This window comes from Seriola aureovittata, chromosome 23, assembly GCF_021018895.1.
Source record: "Seriola aureovittata isolate HTS-2021-v1 ecotype China chromosome 23, ASM2101889v1, whole genome shotgun sequence".
NCBI lineage: Eukaryota > Metazoa > Chordata > Actinopteri > Carangiformes > Carangidae > Seriola > Seriola aureovittata.
The window spans coordinates 3,649,208-3,670,229 of record NC_079386.1 but is presented as its reverse complement, the minus strand read 5'-3'; the positions used below and the strand labels follow the sequence as shown (position 1 = coordinate 3,670,229).

The 21,022-nt window shown below is 40.4% G+C and overlaps 1 protein-coding gene across 7 annotated transcripts in view; it reads left to right on the top strand.

Annotated features, from left to right (window-relative positions):
* The window catches only part of nrxn2b (neurexin 2b), a 721,062-nt gene that overhangs the window by 470,779 nt on the left and 229,261 nt on the right, over positions 1-21,022 (top strand). The window lies entirely within an intron of this gene.

Here is a 21,022-nt window from a genome sequence, read left to right as displayed (position 1 = left end):
AAACACTAACAGGGCCAATTTAATAGGTTGCAAAACAAGAGAATTGGAGTGTGGGTGAAAAGGAGAAGGAGGTGTCCAAAGGCACTGTGATGCATCACTCTGTCAATAGTAATGGGAAGGTGGAAGCTGGAATGATGGTGCACAGATGCATCTCTAAAAGTATCTGCTCATTTCTTCTTTTCAGCCCGTATATGGTGACATGTCTCATCCAACGAGAACAGATGGAAAAAATACTGTTATACTAACTATTACCGCAGCTGAAATTTCTTCCATATTTTAAAATGTGGCTTTCATCCAAGCAGGATTGTTTTCATTTTGTGTGTATGCTGTGTTTGCATTGGCATGTGTCATAGTGAATGTGCTGAGTGGCAAAGATCAACAGTAACTTGGCTTTTCAGCCAAAGGGCGGGGACTTCCTCTCCTGTATCCAAAACCAGTCATTTTCCATTGCTGCAGGTTTTCTCCAGAGTGGCAGGCCTTATACTTATTGCATGACAGAGACTCTGCCAAGGTCTGAAATATATATGAGGTGGTGTGGGACGGCGTGCCATTTCAGGACCTCCCATTATGATTGCGAATCAGAGCATTCTCCTCAGTGTTGAATAATTCATGCAGAGAAAGTATCTGCTTAGTCAGATTTTTTTTTTTTCTACCTGATGCGGGGAATGGATAGAAAGCAGTCAGCACTTGTTCTAGAGTCGTTTAAATACAGAGTTGCACTAAGATCAAATTCAAGTTCTTATAAAGAGAAAATAAAAACTGTAATCTTTGACAATGGCAGATAGATCTTAAAAGAGGGAGACTGTTATTGAAAAATATTTCAATTTTTCAGGAAGTCTTATTAAAATTCAGGAAGAACAGTTTGATCCCTTTGCAACCCACAGCATTTGAATTGCAAGGAGAGGAGAAAGGGGCAGGTGAGGTGGAGGATGAGTTGGGGCGGGTTGGGCTGTTCTGGTTGCCCTCCTTTATTTATTCCAGACGCTCTCACTGTCCCATTACTCACGCAGCAGCCTAAGAGCTCTTACTCACTGAATCCCTGGTAAAGCCCTGCGTCAGCAACACAGGCAGACTGAGAGAAGGGGGAAGCAGGGGTGGGGGGGAGAGGGCAATAGACAAAACAGAGGTGAGACAAAATACTCGTCCTGTTCTGAGCCCCATTCTTCCTGAGTTTGTCTGCCGGTGCTTGACAGCCAAACCTCCATTAGCCTCCATGAATAATGAAAAGGAGCAATGAGTGTGTTAGCATTGAACCCCCCCCCTGCACTATTGGGACCTACCCCCCTGTGAGCAAGTGGGTGGGTTGGTAGGCAGACAAGGTTGAGGATTTAAAAGAGATGTGCCAAAAATGCCTTCTCAGGTCCAGACTGATCTAATTAGAGTTCTTTTTTGGAACTGCTCGCCCTATCCATCTTGCTGCCAGATGGGTTTGTATCTGGGGAATCATCGTTTATGGACTTCTTATCAGTTTTAAGGTGAAATAGCTTGGGGTACAAAACTTTGTCTTGATTGGTTGCGAAAGTTTGAGATTGAGTTTGGTTTCACTACACTTGACTTTTAATTGACCTTGTCTACCGAGAGCTTTTATTATTATTATTCAGTTTTTTTTGTTTGTTTGTTTGTTTTTAGTTTCAGAGATTAGTTACTCAAGTTGAAAATGAATGTGACTAAATTTGCTGCTATATTGCTCTTTATTTTCATCATCTGCATTCGGGAGACTGGAGACAGTTGAAACAAGTCTTATTCCTCCAATCAGAAACATTATGACTGATGATACTCATTCTGCTCATTTCAGTTAGACCCTCCCCCACCAGAAAGAGAGAAGACACATTCTGGCACATGATGTTCTGTCATGACTGATAGCAATGGGGCGGTTGCAACAAGTAATTTTAACTGTCTACAAACTAAGCAGCCAAATGAAAACAGACCATGCAACAGTATCTTTCAACATTTTTAGTTCAGAATATGCAGCTAATTGTGTCCCATAGCACAACAGGGGCAACAATAGCTGCTCATTTTACAATATTAAAGTAACAGTTATTGTGGGAATTATTTCGTTAGCCTCTCATGGTCTTTTTTCATTTGCCTGTCCTGTTCATCATAAGCAATAGAATAAATAAATTGTGCCTATTCTGACTCAAGGTCTATGTTCTACGCAAAACAAAACTCAATAACTGTAATTTGATAAATATTACAAAATACATAAAAATTAGTAATATTATTGTAGAGGGCTGGCGGATGTATATTTTCAGAATACTATGCTTGACAAAAAGCTAAAATAAATAAGTGAAATTTAAAGTATTTTTGATATGTTGGAACTGGCCTTGATTCACTTTTGCAACTCCTCCCCAGGGGTTTGGGTCAGTTGCAGCGTTTGAATTATTCCATTCAAATAAACATTGTGAATGATATTTCATATGTGATCAGCTTTAAACGGTATGGGTAATTAGCAGACAGATGTAAGTTTAATATATACAAGTTTGGTTGGACTAGTCCAAACAGTCTCTGAGTAACTGAGAGAAATACATAAAGTGTTGATACCGTCCCGTGTTGCAGTCTTCCCTACATATATTATGTAACAGGGCTCGCAGTTTCACTACTCGGTGATTCTTTAACATATTATTCATACTGTATGCAATTACAACCATATACATCTTAATGCAAGGTAATATACTTACCAATATTTGAACTTGAAATGAGTCATAAAATTCCATCCATAATTTAAAAATGCCCTTAGAGCACTTTTTTAATCTATATTTAAAGAAGTCTATAATGCTGCATCAGGCACTGTGTATTTTGATGACCTGGAGCCACTTTAAAGCAGTCTAGATTTTCAAAAAGTATTACTGAGAACATTTGTAAAGTGACTTTGAAAATGCGCACTTGTCTAAATTTAACCTCTATAGTGAAGTTTGAGGGAGACTGTGTTAAAAAATATCAGATTCATCCGATGTTAGTGTCTAGTTCCGCTGTCTCTCACTTGTTACCGTTATGAAAATGTTTTTGTCTTTTTATCGCCTCCTATGCACCAAGAAGCCTGCCAACCAGTAACCACGTCTGTTTCCTGAGATTAATTTGCACAAACAGAACATGCACACTGTCAGTTAAACAAAATTGGTTGGTCTTATGCCTGAATTTTCTATTTACACTGTAGATACAAAATGTGTATCAGCCTCCAACATTTCCTTACCTTCTCTGTGATCCACATCCCTCAGCTGTTATAGCGTGCACACCTTGCCAAGCCCATCACTATCTCTCCTTGTTGTTGTGAGAACACTTGAAACAGCTCAAATCAGACAGCAACAGCTGGCCTCAGACCTCTGCTTGGAAGAAATGTCAAGACAGACTGAGAGCAAAAGATAGGGGAGGCAGTAGTGATAGTACAAAGAAGAAGGTGATAGAGGCTGAATGAGAGAAAGCAAATGTAACAGAGGCTGAGAAAGGTAAAGACTGGCAGTGATGAAATAGAGACGTGAAGGACACCAAAAAGAGAAACAGTTGGAGGGAGAAGTGAAGCTGTGAAACCAGACATGAAAGCAAAATGTATTCATCATGCCTTCACTCTCTCTTCAGCTTCTCCATCTTAACGACAGCAGGAAGAGATGTGAGGATGAGGGAACGGAGGCAACATGAATTTGTCAAGTACATGACACCCTTGCTCCATCACGTCACTTTGAAGGGATGTCAATTACTTGTGACATGTGGCACAGCTGTGTCACCTGTCACGGGGGCTTGTGATGGATTGTTTAGCATCTTGAAGTCTTTTCTACATTCAGGTTGTTTTTCATTCACTTCCCATAACATGACAGATGTAAAAATAGGATGTGAAAATTTATGTATAATGTGTAATGTACAACTATTTCATGTGTCGTGCCCCAGAGACCCTCACATGCACAGCAAACTGCCTTTTAGTAAAGACTCTAGTGAAGAAAGATATAAGACGCTAAAATAGACGTAGTTTTTCTATCAACACACTTTTACATTTGTTGCAGCGTAAGATGCTACTACCTACAGCTGGTTAGGTTGTGATGTCAAATAAAGACAGGCAGCTCAAATAGAAATTTTTATTTGAGATCTATGGGGGAAGTCTGTGCAGAAATAATTGCAAGCAGGGCCCCAAATAGATGATGTAATCAATATGTTTATAACATTGTATAAAATGACAGTGTCTAATGTGAGAGGTGTCACTTGTAGTGATGAACCTACAGAGAATTATCACCCGATTTGCAGCTTCCCTCTGCTTTACAGTGCTTCATAGTGAGATTCAGCTCATTGCTCAGCAGGTTTGGTTCACTCTCACTGCCCTAATAGTGTTGTTTTCAGCTACAGCAGGCAGTGCAAAAACCTGTACGCAACCTGTTCAGCAGCCAAACTGATGAAGTAAGTAACTATCTTGTGAGCATAGGAGCTTAGCAAAACCAGAAGTGAAAATGAGTGAATGTCGGATTTACTCTCAACCATACTGACAGACTGTAAATAAAGATGGATGTATCCTCTGTGACATCACCAATAGGTTACTGAAGAGCGGGTTTGATTCTCAGAGTTAGCTGCTCCGCTGTTGCCATCTGGGCGGTGCCTGACTCAACCTAGCTCCCAGCTAATCCAAAAATGGGCAAAAAGGTGGGCCGTGTGTGGCAAGACTTAGTACATGCCGGTTTGTGGCAAGCCTACATTCACCCACCTGTCACTCAAAGCGACATGACTTCAATTATGCATAACTTTAAGACTTAATAAAATTTAAACGGGTGAAAAACTCACCAGGCTGTGAACATGTTTATTTCTACTGTAAAGTTAGGCATTTTAACATGGGAGTCTATGGGGATCGACTCACTGTTGGAGCCTGCCTCTAGTGGTCATTTGAGGAACGGCAGTTGTTGCAGTTGTCCTTGTCTAGTTGGCTGGAAACACGACTCCAAATGAATGATATTGATTTGTAATTGCTGGATATGTAAATATGCAACTACAACAACATTATAACTGGGTTTAAGAGAGTACACCTGTGCCATATCATGCACAGAATAAGTATTAAAGGTAAATGTTGCACAAAATACAAATGATAACACAACAGCTTGAGGAATTTCATATATCAATTTCAGATAACTAAAGTCTTTAATTGCACCTCTTTGTAAATTGTAAGTGGAGTGCATTGATATATCATTCATTCACACACACTTTGATACACTGACAGCAGTAAGATCCCACATGTAGAATGCACACCTGACCCTTACTCAGCGACTCCTCTCCGCCACACGCCCTGCAGCCCTGGCGGTGGCTCTGGCAGTTCTCCCATAATGCATCAGTCTAACATCAGCTGCAGCCTTGTTCCTCACCTCGGCCCGCTCTATAATCTTGGTGCTCTGCGGTTACAGTGATGGTGATGGTTAGGATCTATGGTTGGATGTCAAGCACCACACTCAATTGCTCATCTCTCATGTGAGCCGGTGCAGGACTGAGCACGTGTCATTTCATGCTTGCTCGTGCGTGTTCTCTCTCAATCCATCCTCCCTTTTTTCTTCCTTCCTCCTCTCCATTCCTCTCCATTTTTCTCCCCCTCACCTATTCATTTGGTTGCAGGGGAGGAGGCAGGAAGGAAATGCAGGTGAGGGTTTTTGACAGTTTCGCTTTTTTCTCTCTTTGCCTTTTCGTACTCCTTCATCTGCCTTCACTCCTCTGCCTTCTCGCTCAGACTGCATTTCTTTGGTTCTCTCACCTCACCTCCTCTTCATATCTCTCTCCCCATCTATTTTTCTGAAAAAATACGACTTTGTTTTGGGATTTTCTATGTTTGCTTCTATAGGAGTCGCGCTGTAGGAAGCCACTTAATGTTGCGCAGTGTTTACATCAGACTCCAGCTGATGCTTAATATTATACTTATTAGGCTTCACAGTGGTGTTTTTGTTATTGACAATGTGACAGATGCTCTAGTGCTTAGCGCAGCTTACACACACCCTCAAATATGTCTGAATTAAAACACCCCCAGAGCCCACTTTCTTTTTTTTCTATTACACCTTCCTTCTTGGAACAAATGTCGAGAGAGATGAAGCAAAATAATCACTACCAGCTTGGACTCCTTGTTGAGCATCAGCTAAGATTTTAGGGGTTCAGTGTTGATACCTTCTATGAAACTAAAATACTGTGTAGCTTGGTGTATTAGTCAAGAATTCCCTAACTGTATTGATCATAGAGTATTTATTTCTATGGAGGGGAGAGGTTGGACATTAGAGGTTTGCAAAGAGGAAGAAAATACAAGTAATATGAAACATGTGTCACTGTTCAATCCCAAAAATGACATTTGCATTAGCAGATATGTTAATGAGTGGCATTACCTTGGTACGTCAAACATTTTTGACAAAATAGCAAAATATATCTATCTATTTTTTGTTTTTGCTGTAAGGTCCTGTTCAGACCTGGTCTTACCATCTGTCTCAGGTGATCTAATCACAGGTGGGCAGCTCTAAGTTCAGGTGTGAACGCACCCAAGACTCATTGAGGACGCATCTGAGATCCAGTCACCTCTGACACAGTCACAGTCTGATTAGTCCCAACACAGTTTCATAATGAACCCAGAATATTTTACTATATCAAATTACGGAAATCTGATTTCATTGTAGAGCTGTGTACAGTGCAATGACTCGCTCGGCCCATGCATGCCTCTGAAAACAACAGTGTATACCTGTGTATTTATGTATATAAAATGGAGATGCATTTCACTGCCAGGTGTCAACAGAGCCAAATATTATTCATTTAGGCACTTGTTTAACGTTTGGGAAGCTTGGTTAAATACCTAAGAATTATTAAAGAATTGAGTGTTTGTTTGTTTTCTGAGTATATTACCAAAGTCACAATATTTCCCAAAACCATATATTTTTGTAAGCTACCGTAAACCTTACGTCACGTGGGATCCTCAGTCTCTAGTGCTGAAGTCCTCAACTGTGTACACTTCATACAAGACCTCTGTGCAGAATAAGGATACGACACTTCGGTCAGTCACTGAGAAGAATTTTAAAATTAGTTGTTTGTTTGGCTGTGGTTTTTTTTTTTTTTGCCTTCTTAGAGTTTGGATCTTTGGTGTGTACAGTATGCTTGCTGGAAGAGGATAACTCTGTATCCGTCACTCCAACACTCCATTTTGATCTTTCTCCCACTCTCCGTCTTTGTCAGTCTGTCCTTCTGTCTCGCTGTCGCTCTCCCTCTCTCTCTGTCCACCAGTCCTTGGCTTTGTAGTGCTGGATGTTCAAAGAGAGAGCTAGGCTAGAAAGAGCCCCCTTCTGTTTGATGGCAGAGGGGTCAGTGATGATTGCTGCAGGTTTTAGTTCCTCAGAAAAAATTGACAGAAGAAAGGCACAGTAAGCATCTGTCCTCACATACATGTGTGTTGGCCAGGGTTCTACAAAATGTTTGCAGGTTTTCTGTGCACGGAGCTGGATTCGGGTGCATGTGTGCAATTGTGAATCGGCTCCTGAAGGAAAGAATGAGAGGAATGGACAGCTGTGTTGAGGTCTGCTCTGAACTCTCCTCGTGCCTTATTATTTGGCATGATGTTGTGCCTGAGTGCTGTGGCTGGTTATTACCTTCTATAGCCTTTTACTTGCAGTCAGTTTTACCAAGCTTTTCCAAAGCATGACCCAGACAGACAGAGGTGGAGCAGGGCAACAGAGTAGGGAGGGTGACCTGTGGCAAATGAGTAGCTCTGTTCTGTAGCTTTGAATCCAATGTGAACTTTCACATAAAAAGCTGATGTGATAAATCAGCACTGGTCTTGAAAAGAGTGTTTACACACCAAGAGAGGAGAGCTGTTTCTGTAACGGGGATGATCCAAAATGATTAAAAAAAAAAACTGCTGCCATTGATTCCCAGAGGTTAAAGGGGGAGCTGAATAGACATACTGTGCTGATGGACACGATGAATGGCATTTGGATCAATTTACAAACATGGTCTGATGCCTTTTAAAGGGGCTACTTGTAAGTTTTCTCTACTGACGGACGTGGTTTCTTGCTGGGAGCGGGTGGTGGTGATTATCGCTTCACAAGAGCTTTGGCCATCGTTGAGTTAACAAGACGAGGATGTAGCGGCGTATCTGAGCGGCGCTACGTCTTCATGGCAGATCGGAGGCTACACAGTCTAACTTCAGTAGAAGAATAGACATGATAGAGACAATTGGCGTTGCTTTCCACCGCTGGAGACAGCTCTTGGTTACTAATGGAATTAAGTTTAATGAATTTGCAACATTCCTTCTAGATTGGTAAGTAAACAGCTGCTAATGCTAACGCTTGCAATGTAGCAAAAGCAAAACTTAACGAATAGCTCCTTTAAGGAATCAGGGTGTGTCCACACAGTGAAGTGTAGTTTTCATCTTCATATGTTAATGACATCCCCCCATCCCAACCTCTGTCACCCCAGAATGACCCTCATCTCCAAATTCAAGGGAACAGGCACATTTAAGGCCCCCACTGTTCAGAGCTGCCTATCTTAAAAAATTCTCCAGGCTGCCTTTTCAACCCACCGGTCTAATTTACAGCGATAATGATGGAGTGAATTTAAAGCACTCCGCCATCAAGGGAGCTGGCCGAGACGAGGAAAAAGTTAGAGGTGGTGGTGGTGGTGGGGGGGGGACAAAGAGGGAGAAAGAAGTGATTAAAGGTGTAATGGGTGAGTGAAGGGGTGGACGTGGTTCCTGGGACACCAACAGGCAGTGAAATATGAAGCCCAAAAAGCAAAGTGACAGAGAAAAATGTCTCTCTCCCTTTTCTGCCCCCCCCACGAATCAGCCCTGCATCATCGAAAACTCCTCAGGTCCACAACTCGTGAACACTAATAAAGAGGCCTAGTAGACAGGGGCACAGAAAAAAAAAAAAACAGAGTGATTACCTCTTGCTAGCCTTGTTTAATCAGTCTCCCACCATGCTTTAGATAACTTCTGACCCATGGCTTGATAGGAAATTAAAACAATTTCTCTGATGTTGAACAATTGAAGGAGCAGATTCCTGAAGGACATTTGTGTCCTTAATTAAGGTCTTGACAAATCTCCATTATGTAGGTCGATGCAGGCGGCCTTGTTCAGTCTAAAAACAAGGAAGTGAATTACTAGCATTCATCTCATTATTGGTTCCACTGATGCCCTGAGACCTCACTAACCTTCCCTGGTACCCAGTGTCCTCATTGAAGCCTACCCACGCATTAAAGGGCACGGTGTGAAATGGGTGGTCGTAATTTGGGTAGGACTCATAAAATGTGACTTTGTGGAAGGGTGTTCCTAACATTTTAACTCTTAGCCTCTTATTAAGACCAGCTCAATAACCTTCTCCAGGACACCAAGGACATTTATTTTCTTTCCTTCATTGCTTGAGACCGCAAAGATGCATGTTCTCCACGGAATGAAATACTAAACGTGAGGCACACCCAAGTATACAAGGTGCAGATCACAAACTATCACTATCCAGGTTCTCAGATCAGCTTTGTTGTTTACAAGTTCTCTTATTCACACTGTGGATAAACACTGCTGTGCACTGACAGCATCTTCACACACTTGGCTCAGGTTTGCATCCAGTCGCTTCCTTTGGTCTGAAGTCTAGACAGCAATTTCATGAATAAATACAATAGAAATCACCTCCATTTTTTCCCTGATTGATCTGGAAGCCCTGTGTTGATATGATGAATACAATGGGAAGAAGTGCTGTGCTGAATCTGACTTGACCAGAGAACAATGCAGGAGATGACTGAGTGTGTGTGGTGGGTCCCTAACTGTCTGTCAGCATTATGCAGATCAGATGCATTCACAAGCATAGAGATACACATATTAAACACAGTCACAACTTTGCACACAAATGCGCTGCTGCTATCAGACGGGAATGCTTATAAAGAGATGAATGAATATTATGAACACACACAAACTGCTCATGACTATCATGAATAGAGGAAGGTCACATTGACCGAGAGCGAGGCATTGATTTCACAACACCACAATATTAACTAACCACCTCCTCACTCGTATCACGTCCTAGCGACTGCATACATAATGGTTGTTTGGTGCATGAAAACTTGCCAATAACAGCATTTCATTTTGATCATACGTAACTGCTTGCTATAGCTATAAAGCCAACATAAATAAGAGCTATTGTAGGGTTGTCTCCCACACACAGAGCTAATGTTATGGGCTGCTTCAGCGAGCTGGGAAAGGTCTTCTTCTGCCAGTGGTGCAGAAGATGGAGAAGAGGAGGACGGGGGTGGTGGGAGACGCAAACATGGCCAGTAGCTTCATGTCAAGCTTTCATGTCCACAGGGCCTCAATTTCTCTATTCTCGGTTAGTTGTCAAGTTAAGTTACCGTATGGATTGTATGTGTGTGTGTGTAGGTGTTCAGGACAGCATGGAACATGGCTTAAGAGGATATGTGCTATACATGTAAATATACAGCATTCAAATATTCAAACTGTACTTTTAAAGAATTTAAAGGTCCCATATCTCCATGTGTTGTTTGATTATAAAGCAGGTCTATGTTCTATATTAATACTGTGAAAGTATCAAAGCCTCAGTCCACAGAGAAATGCACACAACCTGTACTCAGAAACTGAGCCTTAAAACAAGCCGTCAGGACTTCTGTAACTTTGTGATGTAACAAAAAAAAACCGTCACCACTCTCAGCCACGCCCCAAGCCCCGCTCACCTGGACCCACCATCCAGTCTTTCAGGATTTGGTTTCTCTGAGTGTTTAACTAAAATCTGCTATATTTTTTTATTCGATCACTTAGAAAACAGCCAGCCAATCAGAAGAGAGGCTCTGAGTCTCTATTTATGATTGGCTGACCAACCTGTTACTAGAGATCCAGAGAGAAGCCTGAGAGCGGAAATGTAAAACTACACTGAGATAGTTTTTGGTTCTTAAAACCAAATATAAATATATATTCTCATGGATCAAAACTTCAAATAAAACATGTAAAAATGAAAAAGGGTGTGGGGATTTGTTTGAAGTGGATAGCACCCCTCATCCTGCTTTGTTTTGTTTAATATTGGGAGCTAAGCTATTAAGCTAACAATATCTGCAATTAAGTGGGCATTTATTCGTTTCATCATTTTCAGGTACAAGGCTTGGACCCATGATTACAATATGTAATTGTGATAATTAAGTTGACCTGACTTAAAACAGACAAACTTATGCATTAACCTTAAGTTAATTATTAACAATTAGATGATTAATTAAAAATGTTACACTCTATGTAAGTGTTTGTGATTAGAACCAATGGCAGAACATGATAAAGTCCCAACATCAGTGTAGGAGTTTGTCAGTTCATTTCACTTTCCCTCAGCAGAGTGTTCACTCTGTTTATGCATTAAGTGGCTTTGTGGGCGTATGTGCCTCAATAATCCCTATCATCTAATTAATGTTTGACCACTGTTTATCTGAGTTTGATTGATACCATGTAATGATGAGAAAGCACAGGCCACTGTGAAAGTGTCTGATTCATACCACCAACAAATACTGCACAATTACTAATTGAGATGTGAATGACTTTGTCATTAATGTGACAAAGTGGCTGCCCTGTTTGTGCATGATGGAAAAATGCATTTTTAGAGGGAAAATGAAAGAAACTGAGAAGATATTGGTGGAGAGCCTTCACTCTACTAACACGAGGAGAACCATCAACTTAAATTAAATTGCTTACAAAATGGTGCAAAAACATTACGTCATGAGGAAGCCATCTCATCCTTGTTGCCTCTGTGGTTAATTACTAGATTGAATACTACATGATCATTCATCATAATATTTAAATATGTTTTTAAACAGTGTTGTGCATGAATATGCTAAAAGATGCTCGAATGTATCCGTTTGCAACGTTGTTGACACTAATGTTCACTCCCAGACCAGAAGCGGTGGTAATGCACCAAAAAGCTGTTTGTGAACTGCCAAAAAACATCAGAAGAAGAAGATCTGTTCTTTAGCACCTGAGGATTTACAGCACCCATCCTATGAACTCAAATCATAGCACATCTTTCATCTAGTGACTGTCATGAAGCTGGTGGTCGAGAATGTAGCAGCAGATTTTATGTTTTTGAACTGCTGCATAATTTGTTTCATGCAGGCTAAATAAAATTCTATCTATAATATACCTTCTTTCTGCATTATAAACATTTAAATACATTTGTAAACCATCTGTTTTCAGTTGTCCTGCTTCACAGGTTTCAGTGGTAAAACATATGCTCAGATTGTTTTTTATTGGCTTTTAAAAGTAATATCCGTCTGTGATTCAATAGTAGTATACAGTATTGTGGCAATGATTGTGAGATTCAACTGAAAAAGAGCTCAGAGCAGTTCATTTAAAAAAAAAAAAGAAGAAATGAACTTGAATTAGTTCGTTTTAATCTATTTGAAGTGAACTTTGAGCTTGCTCTTTTGAAGTATGAACAACACTGTTGTAAACTCACAGGTTGGGTTGCATATTACTCTTTTATGCTCTTTTTGCTTATAGTCTACACACCCTAATAAATGGATTTGGATTTGGTTAGCGATTAATCTAGCAAAATTCAGGGGATTTAGTTTGCATGCCCCCCCCCACCGAATCCTCTTCACACATTGGACTACCTGCTGTGATATATCATGCAGAGAGTGAAGAGTGGAGGGAACATTGTCTACAAGCACTGAGAGATGAGAGTGGCAAGGTGAGGAAATGGGCTGGAAAATTCAGAATAGTGTCGTACTATGATGATGCCCATTTCCTGTAAAACAAGATGGAGTGCGCGGCAGCCTTCGAATAAAGGAGCAGGAGAGTGGAATTGTCTTTAGACTGATGGGGGAGTTGCACTAATGGTCACAGAGCCCGTGCAAAAGAACAGAAGTAGCAAGTAAAACAGCGGGGACCCAGTGTGATGGAGTGGGGAAACGGAGTATCTTTCAAACTGTTTTCATTTTCTGAGGGAAAAAACCGAGCAAAGTGTCCTAAAATAATTTTAAAAGAGACACACATGTAGTGTGACTTTAAATCTGCAAAGCCAATATCTGTACATGTCACAGCAAAGTGATGAACAAAGGTAAATTATTTTAAGTGCTGATGTAGTTTCAGCTGCCCATCTGACTGGCTGGATCGCTGTCTGTCTAAGGGGGGAAAGTGACCTGTAAAAACCGCCATCGGGGTTCTATTTCAGGAGACGATCTTATCTATCAAAGGGCTGGAAAAAAAGACCTATATGGTTGTTCAGGTTGGAGGACCGATTCTCTAAAGTAAGCCATTGTGTTACACAATTCAAAGCCATTAACTAGTGACGTACTGGCACGGCGGTGGCCTGTTTGTAAAGTTGAAGTATTTATAAGACACACAGCTGAAATACAATTTGAAGCTCAGAGCAACCCTTTAACATCAACTCAACTTATGTAGGAGATACCCTGTTAATCATTCGTTTTCAACAAGAAAAGAAAAAAATCTAATCTATATAATCAAACAAAATTGAAGATCAAAGAGAGCCAATAAAAACTAACTGAATGGTCAGAGTTGTCATATTGACAATTAAGGTGTATTGATTGATTTCCAAATGTCAACTCATGCGTTTAGGAGGGACAAGAAAACATCCCACCTTTAAAGTTGCCAGGAGCTGCTGGTAGCCTTGAAGCTGCACAGTGAATTAAATGTTTATGTTCCAAAGGTGAAAAAGCAACAAAACATCCTTTCATTCATAACTCGCTTTTCTCGTGGTTTCGTTATTTGTGATGCAATTACACAAGAATGTTATAAAACCAGCCTGTTGAACACGAACAGCTTGTGCTGCAGCCACAACCCGTTAGCTTGGCTTGACCTCTGCCTGCACTGCAGCTTCTCCCCAGAATGGGTGTTTCCAATGTGGATTCATTTGCTCGGCACAAGGCAATGAAATCATTCAATACTCCTTGTGTTCATTCATGTTGGTTAATGCGACATTATTACAACCTACTACATCCATCCTCAAACAATACCTAGCAAGATGTTTGGCTGACTGCCGCGTAATATTCTCAACATGATGAAACTGTTCATAAAGTCAGTCTAACATTTGATCATATGGTCATAGTTGATTCATGTATGTAAATTTGCCACCTTAGGTACAGTGGTTACATAACCTTCGAAACGAGGCGCAACTTAACCGAGCGCGTGCACACGTGGGCACGTCATAGGTTGCGTTCTAGTACTTAAACAAATCACTCCATCGCTGCCATTGTATGATTCTGCTGAGCCTCACCCACCAGAAAGGAAAAAAACTACATTTTATTCACTGGCACTGATCATGTATTCAAAACATGTAACTGCTGGGGCCTCAAGTCTTTTACAGATTATAGCACCTGATACTGAAATCAAATTAAGCAAAATTAAAATAAGCCTCTTATAGGCCTAATGAATGGAGAATGCAATGGTTCTTTGCTGCAGGGTGTCAAAGAGTCATGAAGCAAATGAAAGGGTTTTATATTCTAAAATCACAGATTATAACAGAAAGGAGTCCAATCATGACGGTAACTTGAGGTCATTTGAGTGAACGACCACTGAAGAATGGTCTGTGTCACTAATAGGCATTTACAGGTTACCCTTCTAGGATATTCCCCTAGACTTTTGTCCCCAGGGTCAGACAGTAAGATCAGAAAGCAACTGCAGAGTGTTATCCTGTATTTTAAAGACAGTGTTTTATACAAAGAGAATAAAATATACATTTAAAAAATTGAAGGAAAATGCCCTTTCCCACACACTCCTCACCAAAAGCCTTGAACATCACTGCAGGCCAGTGTTCAAACTTCAGAAGACGAGACATAATGAGAGCAGTGTGTGTGTGTGTGTGTGTGTGTGTGTGTGTGTGTGTGTGTGTGTGTGTGTGTGTGTGTGTGTGTGTGTGTGTGTGTGTGTGTGTGTGTGTGTGTGTTTGTGTGTGTGTTTGTGTGTGTGTGTGAGAATGAGGGTATGCGTGAAATCCCTGGCACATTCCAACGTGTCTTAATCAGTGCCAATAGCTCAACCGAAGCCCCGCAGCTCTGGTGGGCCGGTGGCTGGTTGTCTGGGAAGGAGCAAACACACGCTAACATACAAACAGACACTGACACGACTGTGAATGCCATCTGGCTCTTGCAGGCCCCTGTGGAGGGGCCAGGGCCCTCAGAGAGATGTCATAAGAGGTGGGTGGTCACTGAAGTAGGAGAGGGGCAACAAATCAGGAAGGGAGCAAAATATGGAGGGAAGGAAGAGTTTGAATGTGTGAGATTGGGGAGTATTCGGCCCCCACCTGCCTGCTTCTTGTTGCTTCAGCCATCAGGCTGTTGATGCTGTGCCAACACAGTAGTAGAGTGCCAGTGCACAATCTGACTGTTGTATTTTCCATCTCTCTCGCTCTCTCTGTCTGTTCTTACTCGCATGTACTTTGCTGTCCTTCTTTATCCTCTCACTGCTTTTGAGTTCACAATCTACGGAGACTGCATGTAATTGAAGAGTAACATGATCTGAAAGGCCAAAACCTAGAGGGAGAAATAAATGCCATACGAGACAGCTCATGGTCTCCATTTACCTCAGAGTGGCTGTCCTGTGAGGCTACAGTGAATCCAAATGTCCTCACCGTGAGCTTGAGAAATGTTCAAGTAGTATATTGCTGTTGCTGTGACTTAGTGCCCAGTGTCCTTGCGCTAGGTTAAGTGAAGTTGCTTGTGTAAAAACAACATCGTTTGCTCTGCATCCTAACCAGGTGTGTGAATGCATGACATAAAGGTGAGCAGACCTATCTGCAGACAGCTGCTGACTCTTCTCTCCAGGAAATACATTACTGAGCTCCTGTTTGAACTGTAATTGGAAAGGTGCTAAACTTGTTATTGGTAATAATAACAATCTGATCACGATCTGAGGACACATAGTTAATACACAGCTTGAGTCCAGATCAAACATCATGATTAAACATTAAACATGTTTGTAAAAATCACTAGTTTAATTCACTAGTATTACTACTACTACTACTTCTACTCAGCCATTTCATGCACAACCACAGTAACTACAGTGTGTGTCACAATGCCTGTGACCTACAGCAATTGGCATCCATTCATGGGTTCATCCATCCATGTCATTATCAATTTGCTGGAGATGTGTTTGCCACCACACTGAACAATCATTTTTATGTAATGTCCATTATGTTTCAATGTTCAATATCTTGGATTACACAACTCAAGCATGTCTCAAAAGTGTGCTATCTCTATATTGCCTCTGATAGAATGCAAAAGTGAATGGAAGCCAATGGTAGCACAGAAGATAAGAAAGGTACATTCAACCTTTTTGAAAAAAATTCAGAATATGCAGAATGGTCCTTTAAGGATCATTAAACACCTTTTAACAATGTAATTTGAGGCATTTTATATGAACATAAATATAAACAAATATTTACAAGATTAACTTTTTTATTGAGTTTTAAAACATCTACTACTTCTGCTTCTAAAACATCTTTGGAGCTGACTTGAATTTAGCTGGTTAAGGTGTTATTGTATAATTTTTTTGGCTGTGCTTAACACAACTACAACCTTAAGTATTCAAATGGCGATTGCCTTCTCTGTTTGATTTGACTGATATACATTTGTAAAAGAAACGCCACTGAACCACCACACCAACCTATTTAGTTCTATTTCTTTCTCTGTATATTCCTGATTTAAAATATACAACTGCACTTCACACAAAAGCAGTAGCACATCGTAGGCAGGATTTGTTTCATTGGGGACAAGTGGTGACATATTGCAGAGTATAAACAAGGAGTAGAAGGTCTGTTATGACTGAGTAAAAGTGGCTTTGATTAGAAATGAATATGGCCACTTAAACAACAAATGGCGACAAGTGGGTTGGGGTAATTAATAGTCCTTCATAGAAGAGCTAGGGGGAGGAGTAGCTAGTATTAAGTTTGCATTGGCTAATATAAGCGAGGAGAAAGACAATAGAATAATCCTCCCCAAATCAAAGTCTTTACAAACCAGCCTGTTTTTTTTTGTTTGTTTGTTTTTTATATAAACTGAAGGAGAGAGATGGGAGAAAAGTTTCCCCCCTAGGGGTTTGATGCATCAGTGAAAAAGAGGAGTGAAAAAGAAAGTGAAAAAGTGAAAAAGAAAAGGCAGAGGAGGAAGAATATGATTATGTAGTTGGGCATTGCAAATTGAATTATTTAAATGTACGCACTGTGATCATGGCCAAGGGAGTGAAAATAACAGAGAGACAGTGCCAGCGAATGAACCAGAATTAGAGAGAAAGTGCAGGCTAGTGTGTATGGTGAGATTTTTTTTTTCACACATTGTTGTAACCATGCACGTACTAATGCTGTCTGCCCTGTAGAAATTCAGTAGGTTATTTTAACAAAGTTATTTGAAATGCAAAGTTTCCTTGCCCCCCTGAGGTAGAAAAGGTTCAAGGACCATGAGCTGTGACTGGATTTGATTCTGTGGGCTCCAGTCCTGGCAATCAGATCACGCCTCATTGGCTGGAAAAGCACAATCCCATGTTTAGACTGTGGCTGCCAAGATATGAAGAAAAAAAAAAAAAAAAGCATGACGAAAAATTAAGAGTAACCATGTCACAGCTGAGGTTGTCAATATTGTATCCATGGATCCATTTATGGAACCTGTAGTTAGAGCTGCCTCTCAAGCCAGTCCCACTGATCCTGAGATCCATTTCTGCCCCTGATTAAATTTCAACGGAGTCGTTTTGTGTGCCATTAATCTTATGTGCTTTTTTTTATGTCACTGCTCCCTCTGTAGTTCCAATCATCCCAGATTAGCGATCCTCCATTACATGTTCTTCTCTCATTTCCATGAGCATTCATCCTCTCATGTTACATGCTAGCTAGCAGTGGTGCTTATCTCTCGGCTAACAAAAGGACATCCCTGCACATTTTCTATTATTTGTGTAGAAGCCTAATGACTTTATCAGACCCCGTCTTGTGATTCTTGTAAACCCCCTGCAGTGCATAAGCGGGACCAGACAAGAGGCCGAGGCTGAATAAAGAGTGTAAGGGTCTTTAATTAAATGTGTCAACTTGGCATTTGATAAGCCCAGCAGGGTGGTATGGCTGCCAGCTATAGAGCCTGATGGTTGGAGAGGGGGCTGAAAGCTAACTGTCCCCATCAATCACCAGCATTACACACAAGAAGAAAAAGCCTCATACAGAAATGTTCATGCGCACATGTTTTTATTCTCGCTGCTTCCATCTACAACATCTGCAGTGAATAATTTTATTCGAGTGAATGAGCCAGTATATTTACATCACGTTTTTCACACAGGACAAGAATGCATGATCCTTTTATTTGCAAAAGTGAAGTAAGAGTAACACTCACCAAACAGCTATGTGTGTGGTTCAAGCTGAAGCCAAGACAAATTATATTACAAACAGAAATAGAAGCAAAAAGAAAAGACATGAAAAGGCAATGTATGTACTGGCAATACTGACTAATTTTCCAACTCATGGACCAGTTGAAAATCTCAAAAATGTTGGCGGTCCACATCCAGCCCCTTCACAAAACGGGGGTCAAAGGATGCCTTCTCAGAGCACTTTTTATTTTAATGATAACAATCGACCTTTCAGGATTGAACTGAAAGCAGGGGAAGCTTTATTTTTCTTTTTTTTTTTCACGGGGCAGAGATCACCAGTTTTAGGAATGGATGTCATCTTTAAGTGTGCAATCAGACTGAGATAGCTAACGAGTATATGATGTTGTCCAGCAGCAAAGTGGTTCGGCCAGCAACAACCTAAAAGTTCCAAGCATGGGCTTATTCCAGTCATAGTCCTTAATACGAGAAAATAAATGAAATGACCATGAGTGGGCCCCGCCCACAGGTTGGGAACCACTGGTCTAGTTGAATTTATATGGGCTAATTCTGCAAAAACAGCGTAGGAGCTAGTGTCGACTGATGAAGCGAGGTGTCAAGTCAGGATGTTAAGGTCAAGCGACAGACTTTCATGAGTTTGCATTGCCTCACAAATCAATAATTAATTTTGTCTCTATTAACTATCCCTCTGATCTTTCCCTAAAAGATAACCACATTGTATTCGTCATGTATATTTTAGAAATAAATCATTTAAAAATGTTGGCTGAACTCTTGGATGATTTTTTGTGTATTAACTAGACTTTGTTTAATGTCTTCATGGTGATAGATAGAGGAGCAGTCTTCCAGTTGTACTTAATGCCGTGATGTCAGCACTTTAGCAGAGATTTCTCGGAAATCACTATTGAAATCATCCGACAGCATCTGACATCTAAGAGTAAAGATGAATGTCTTCACCTCACCCATTCTTCAAATATGGATTGCACCTAGAAAGTGCTCACACAGCCCTCTCTCTGTCTCTCTCTCTGTCTAAATTATTGAGTGCATACATGTGATGTGTTTACTTGGCCTGTGTCCATATGAATAAGTAATGCTGTGTCACGCACGCAGCATGTAAAGAGATATGAAGGCTGGAGGTCTGCACCCAGCAAACAGGGAGGAAGTTTTGTTGAGAATGCGGCTCTTGTCTGGGTTTATTTCTGTGCTATGATTAGATCTGAGAATTAGACATGCTCACACAGATGCCAACATGAAAGCCCTCTTCAGTGAGTGCATTGTGTTGGTCTTCGCTTCCATATCGCACAAGTTTAGGATTACATCTTTCCTATATCATCTAGGATTATTCTTTTTCTCTTATGTCTGTATGTAGTGGGGTCCAAAAGTTATTTAGTGATGAAGTTTAAGAATAAGGTGACAGATTTCAAGTGTAGGAGCATTTTTCATTTACATCTTCTTTCTTTGATTTGTATATATATCTTTTATTGGTGATAAATAGATTCATTACCTTGAACATAAAATATTTTAAATTCTTCTTTTATCAATCAAAATCCGTAGAAATTCTAAACCGATTCAATAATTTTTCACTGATAGAATCTGCTAATTTCACGTCAGGTTTGCCTTGTGTCCCCCTGGTCATCACAGGCTCTATAGTGTCATTAAAGGGGACTAATTATCGTCATTTCCAGCTCTTTATTTTTTATTCTGGGACTCCAAAGGATAGCTTTGCATAATTCACAGTTAAATAAAGTCCTTATTTATCTCAAACTGCCGGTTATACAGCCCCTCTGATTGAAACAGGAAATATTAGATCAGGCCTCCTTAAAAGCACACTGTCTCCTGATTAGCCGAACATGCAGGAGACAGCGCAGCCAGTGCTTGTGAGCATCTCCCGATCCTCATCCTCTTACTTGTCTGGGGGTTCTGAAAGCAAAATGCAAAACTAAGTCACTAGTAACTAAAACGAAGTAACAGAACATAATTCATTGGAAGTGGCAGCTTCTCAAATCCATCTGTACCTGCCGACTGAAATGAAAATTTGTCAAGATTGCTGTTATACAGAAGCCAACGTTGCTTATAACATGTTATTCCACTGTTATCAAACGACTATAATAAACCTGTACGGACGGGTATTTGAATGCCAGATTACATTAAATGCCTATAATACCACTCCAGTAGACTGTTTTGGGAGATTGAGCTGTGCTTGTAGCGGATCCATGACTAGCTGACGCCAGGTCATTGTGGAAGTGGAAACAAACGTTGGAAACCTTTTGTCAGAGAAGCTTTTGTCTCACAGGGACTCTACTTTTAAATATATTTACCTCATTATTTGAAACTTTTGCCACATTTAATATGAACATCCAACATTGTAACATATATGTGACAGAAAGTAAGGAAAAGTATAATAGGCCCTTTAATGTAAAACTTAGCTTTTACATACAGCCCCTCAAACCCAGCATACAATTCTCCACAACTTAGCAAGAATGTGCACGTTTGAGTAGAATATTGAGCTAGTTAAAATGAATAGTTGTAGATTAAGAAATTAAACGCTTTCCTTAATGCAATATATGCCTCTATTCAGCCATGTCAATCACAATGAATACGGATATACACCTGCTCTTTATTTTCTAAATATTTTTGCATGAGATGACATTACAAAAATTTACAATAATCTTCAGTAATGGAACACATCGTTCTAAACTGAAGCTGTATGAGCAGGAAACATAATAGCACATCTCTAGCTAT